The sequence below is a fragment of the Panthera pardus genome, unplaced genomic scaffold, assembly GCF_024362965.1.
Source record: "Panthera pardus isolate Hobbes unplaced genomic scaffold, ASM2436296v1 HiC_scaffold_6, whole genome shotgun sequence".
Classification (NCBI taxonomy): Eukaryota; Metazoa; Chordata; class Mammalia; order Carnivora; family Felidae; genus Panthera; species Panthera pardus.
The window spans coordinates 13,459,822-13,464,722 of NW_026526991.1; the positions used below are offsets into that span (position 1 = coordinate 13,459,822).

The 4,901-nt window shown below is 44.8% G+C and overlaps 1 long non-coding RNA gene across 1 annotated transcript; it reads right to left on the bottom strand.

Annotated features, from left to right (window-relative positions):
- Positions 1-2,299: 2,299 nt before the first annotated feature.
- LOC109265284 (uncharacterized) lies at positions 2,300-4,303 on the bottom strand. The gene is made up of 3 exons (XR_002079095.2): positions 4,142-4,303; positions 3,603-3,710; positions 2,300-2,417 (listed from the first exon to the last, which is right to left on the bottom strand). It is a non-coding gene; the product is annotated as an uncharacterized LOC109265284 (long non-coding RNA).
- Positions 4,304-4,901: the final 598 nt, after the last annotated feature.

Consider the following 4,901-nt stretch of genomic DNA (forward strand, 5'->3'; position numbering starts at 1 on the left):
GCACTCCTCGCTGGCCGATCGTGTGAACTAATTCTCAAGCAGCTGGAACAGACACTGCCCTGCTCAGCCTGGGTTAGGAGAGGCTGAAGGGAAGCCATCAGAGTCTGCTCTGGGAGCTGAGCCGAACTCTGCATCCCAGCTTGGCTGCTGGGAAATGAGAGAGACTCAGGCCAGCTGAATTCAAAACACCTGCCTGAGATAAATAGCAAAATAATAATAATGTGATATTTAAACACTGGCGTCCAGACTTCTTAGCCACTGTGCATGCTTGTAGGGAGAAGCCTGAAGCAATGGAAAGATCACGCACACCCCCTTAAACAGAAATACTGAGACATGAACAAGCAGGTTTCCTCAACATGTGGTCCCCAGGCCACTGGCCACACAACCATCTCAGGGAGCTTATTTTAATTTTGGGCTCCTGTTCCTTTTCCAAATTTACTGATTCAGAACCCTGAGGGGGCGTGCTTATAAACTGTGTATTTAACAAGATCTAGAAGCCTTCCCACTTCCCCTCACAGTGAGCCGACTCGAATCTGAGAATTTCTGGAATGTCGCTACAGCTAAATCTGTATAACTTACGCAGTAGATGTGTCTCCCTCCTTTCTGGTCTTAGTGGTAATAAAAATAATAATTGGCAATATTTACTGAGCACTCTCTATCTGCCAAGGAGTGGTAGATCAGGCATTTTACATACAACTCATTTTATCTTCACAAATACTCTATTTTGGTCCTATTGTCATCCCCATTTTCAAGATGGTGAAACTGAGGCACAGAGTTTGGTGACTTGCCCAAGGTCTTACTCATTAGGAATACAGCCAAGATTCAAACTCAGATCCACGGCTCATGCAAGAAAGGATCCGAATTCCCGTAAACACAAAACAAAATAAAAGCAACATGTTGGTGGCAGCTGCTTTGGGGTGCTGGGAACAAAAAGTTTAATTTTTGTCTATGTGCCCTTCTAATTCTCCCTACAATAAATATGTATTTGTTTTTAGTATGAAAACAGACCGGCGTTCATATCTGTTATTCTGCACTTATTTGCTGTACAAATTCAGGTAAATATATAATATCATTGAAGTTCAAGGTTCTCATCTGTAAAATGGGTATAATTTGTGTTATTGTCAGACTGAACTAAGATATTTTAAATTAGAGAGCTCAATGCAGTTACATAAAAACACATAGGTCCCTTCCTAATTTTCCTCTACTACTCTCCGACCCCCCAAAAAAGGCATCATTGTTTTCCACTAATGACTGGAGCTACAATTGTACCCTGAACCCCAGAGCCTTCCCACCCGGAGTGTGGTCCTGGACTAACAAACACCATGAGCATCCCAGAAAGCTTGTTAGACTCTCGGTCCCCCACCCAGGACCTACTGAAGCAGAATATGCATTTTAAGAACTGCACTGGTTCTCATGGAAGCATGGTCTAGAAGATTGTTCTCCAAAAAGGGGAGTGTCACACAGGGAGTTAAATCACTGATGTTCTGGGGAGCAGGAAGAAAATCCTAGAACTTCTACTTATGTTGATCTTCGATATCCTTTGTTAACATCTGGTATTTGTGTATGTTTTATGATGTATTCAATAGATTAGTAGTGAGTACACACATACACAGTTTGTAAGTAAACATTGTCCTGAAGGAGGGGACCCTGAGGAGGGGATCCAGAGTTGTGCACACTCAGATAACATTGGCCTGCCATACTTCCCACAGCAACTTCCGGGAAGTTGGTTAGGAAGGGGGATGCACCTCCCATGCTCCGGCTGTTTCCTTAACCTTTTGGTGCTACTTCTAACCTTTATCCTCCCTGGGAAGGGAGGATATCCTACCCTGCTGGGTAAATTGGTAGCTCACCTTTTTTTCCCCTATCCCTCAGGGAGAGCACATTTCACTCCTTCTTCCCATGATGTGCACTTTAAAGGGGCTTCTCTGTCTCTATGGGGTACCCCATCCACCACCACGCCATCAAGTCTCCCACCTGCCCTGTCTCCATTGTCCTTGCTCAGCAAAATCCAAATCCCAGTGAACCCCAACCCTCAAGCCGGCTCGGTGCCTGCTCAGGAAGCAGGATGCAGCCGAGAAAACACATACCCAAGCTGACAGCACTCTCCTTAGATTCATGGCCGTGAAAGTCAGATGGACCCTAAATTCTGCCTGCCTCCCCCTACATCCCTACCAAGTTTCCCTCCTTCCATTACTCTCCTTTCCCTTGTTTCTCAACACCCCCCCCCCCAATCCACACCCCCCCATCCCCAACCTCAGATCAGGACCTTTGTCCCATGCTTCACGTGTTGAGAAGGGGCTGTCCTTTGCCAGGGCATGCCTGGCCTGGATGTTGCATTTAGATACTTCAGTCCTCTGGAATCAAATCAGCTCGTCTCTGGTGTTGTGTTCTTTCCAGCACATGCCGCTGCTGGCTCTCTGTCAATGTTGAATCCAAACACCACGGTTTTAGAAACTGCCCTTTTTCCAAGCACCTTATTAATCCTCAAAGCACTTGTGAGCTTTAAAAAATGGTGCTAGCAGCATGTGACATGTGTGACAGGCCACGGCTTGCACTCCCCATTTTCCACACCAGGAAAACTGGGACAGCCGGGCAGAGTTCCTGAGCCAGCGTCAAACAACGAGTCAAGCCAGAATTGGAGGGGCTTATCCCCTTCCTAAAACCCACTGCCTCTTTGGGACTGTATTATTATAAAAAGGAATTTAAAAAAATGCAAAATACAAAGACTTCTCCCCTGCCCGCCCCCCCAACATGAGTTTGAATGATGCGTTCTGGAAGATGTCTACTAACATAAGCTAGTTTCAAGGCCCAGAATCCAGGATGAGAGCTAGAGACACCAGGGACAAGTCAGTGTTTTTATCCAATGAGATCTTTTAAAATAACAAGAATGACTCCAATCTGGGCTGGCTGTTCTGTTCTCCCAGTGGCTGTCAAATGCCAGGGAAGCTGGGCTTTGCAGAATGGGCTTTGCAGAAACACCGAAGCCAATTTAAAATGCCTGTTTCTAGGTCCCCAACTAGACCTACAGAATCCAAATCTCTAGGGCTGGATCAGAAAATCTTGATTTTTTAAGACACCCCTTAGCTGCTTCTGATGCACACACAGGTTTAGGAGCCCTTGAGTCCTTATCATTATGAATCTATTTATATCCTAAAATGGCAAAGCTGTCAGGGACTTAGAGATGCTTTAGTCCAACCCCTCATTTTACAGATAAGAGAATGAAGTTTTGGAGAGATGTGGTCTGTCCAAGTTCCTAGACCCAGGCTGAGTTAACTGTGGCCCATTTAACTTTGGGTTCCAGTAGCAGGATCTAATTTCAGGATCAAATTGGCACCACAAAAATACACTTGAATATTAACTTTTTAACGGCTAAAAAGCAGAGCCGGGTTTTCTTATTTAGATTCTCCTATCCAGTAAAGTAGGTAATTTAAATCGTAAGAATAGTCATCCTCGCACCCCATAAAACTCAATCAAGTGATTTCCATCTTGAATGGGGGAATAATACATTTTATTTTTCGGCATTGGCCTTTAAGTATTGAGCAGTATTGGTCCTGAAATCGGGTCTCTACCTCCGTATACAGCTCCCAGGAATATTTGCTCACCGTCTTTCATTGGCCCGGTCAGTTAGAGGGATGCCTGTGGCTGGCTGGTGTCTTTCAAACACTGAATGATCAGGTGACCTCCTTAGTTGGACCTTGAAAGCCACTCACCTGAAACAAACAAAATGCAAATGCCTTCTGTGTGTGCTTTCTCCCTGTGGTAGGTTTGCAAACAGGGGTTGTACACCTGATGTAGAGAAAAAAAAAAAAAGCTCATGTCCCTTGGCCCAGGGAACAGAGTAGCTGACAGAATAAACATGCAATCTTAGGGAGTATAAGAAGTAGGAGGGCAGCTGCAGCAGTTACTACCTGAAGTCCCTACCCTACCGAGGTCTCTCCCTTTAGGGATTTGCTCCTACAGTCTTGGCTTGAGCTGTGTAGCCCAGGCCTGTGTATTTTGCTGCTGGCAAGCTGTGTGCTTTCCTGGGCATCTGCCTCCTTAAACCCACCAGAGCCCGCTGGGAGCCCTGAGCCCAGCACGGTGCCTGGAACTTTGTGGGCATTCACAAAAAATATTTGTTGAATTTTTGAACTGGACTTACCCTCCTCTCTGATATCCATGTTTCTTGAGCTGCTTCCAACTGAATAGCTGATGCCAAAGTGAAATCGATTGGATTTTTCTCCAACAAGCATTGAGTGCCTGCTGTTTGCTGTAGCTGTATTAAGATCAGTGAAATAGAGGCCCTCCGTGCCAAGAGGCTGTAATTGAGGGGGAAATGCACACAGACATTCACGTCATCCTTACATAAGGTAGCCTGTGATAAACGCAATTCAAAGAAGTGCAAAGAGGCAGGCCGCACAGTGGGAAGATTCCTGCCTGACTTCCTCCTCTTTATATAGATTTTTAACAGCTTTATTGAGGTACCACTGACATTAAAAATTGTATGTACTTCAGATGCGTGACCTGATGTTTTCATATGCACATACATTGTGAAATGATCACCACTATCAAGCTAATTAACATATTTATCACCTCTACACAGTTACCGTTTGCACGTGTCTATTGAGAAGATTTAAGATCTATCCTGTTAGCAAATATCAAGTATACAATACAGTATTGTTAACTCTCATCACCGTCTCCGTATTAGACCTCCAGAACTTACTTATCTTGCATAACTGCAACTTTGTGCCCTTGACCCATATCGTTCCATTTCCTCTCCCCGCACCCCAGCACCCCCACCGCCAGCATTCTTCACTCTGCTTCTATGAGTCTGACTATTTTGGATTCCACATATAAATGAGATCATGCAGTATTTCTCGTTCTGTGTTTTGCTTAGTTTGCCTAGCATAATGCCTTCAAGG